This window comes from Mirounga leonina, unplaced genomic scaffold (assembly GCF_011800145.1).
Source record: "Mirounga leonina isolate KUSES-001 unplaced genomic scaffold, KU_Mleo_1.0 Mir_180, whole genome shotgun sequence".
In the NCBI taxonomy this organism is placed as follows: domain Eukaryota; kingdom Metazoa; phylum Chordata; class Mammalia; order Carnivora; family Phocidae; genus Mirounga; species Mirounga leonina.
In genome coordinates this window covers 33,030,474-33,031,202 of record NW_023270469.1, presented here as the reverse complement: position 1 = coordinate 33,031,202, position 729 = coordinate 33,030,474, and the positions used below count along the sequence as shown (strand labels likewise).

The 729-nt window shown below is 35.5% G+C and overlaps 1 pseudogene; it reads left to right on the top strand.

Annotated features, from left to right (window-relative positions):
* On the top strand, positions 1–198 carry LOC118023892 (annotated as a pseudogene).
* Positions 199–729: the final 531 nt, after the last annotated feature.

Below are 729 nucleotides of genomic sequence, written 5' to 3'. Positions count from 1 at the left end.
AAGACTATACTTTCAGGGACCATTTCTATAGTTTGTTACTAGAGAAGTCTCTCTGAATGTATAGAGTACCAAAAACCATGAGGAGGGAGTGTAGCATTCTCTCCTAAGCATGAAGCCAGCTCTGGGTGTTGTTTCTGTGGCTGCTTTTGCCATAGTTGACTGTTCTCTACCTTTGGGAGAGCAAGAGGGAAAACAGAAACAAAAACAAACAATCTCCATAAAGAACACTCAAAACCAGATGGCTTCACTGGTGAATTCCACCAACCATTTAAAGAAGTAACAGATCCTTCTCAAACTCTTCCAAAAAATTGAAGAGAAGGGAACACTTTCCAACTCATTCTATGAAGCCAGCATTACCCTGATACCAAAGCCAGACAAAGACACTACAAGAAAACTGTAAATCAATGTCCTTTATAAACACTGCTGCAAAAATCTTCCAAAAAATACTAACAATCAGGATTCAACAGTACATTAAAATGATTATACACCATAACCAAGCACAATTTATTCCTTTAATGCAAGGATGGTTCAACATATGAAAATAAATCAATGTGATACTCTGTACTAACAGGATGAAGGAAAAATTCACATGATCTCAACTGATGCAGGAAGCATTTGACAAAATTCAACATCCTTTCATGATTAAAAAAAAAAGTATTCTACAACCACTCTACAAACTAAAAACACAAGTAAACTACCTCAACATAATGAAATCTATATATGAAAAGC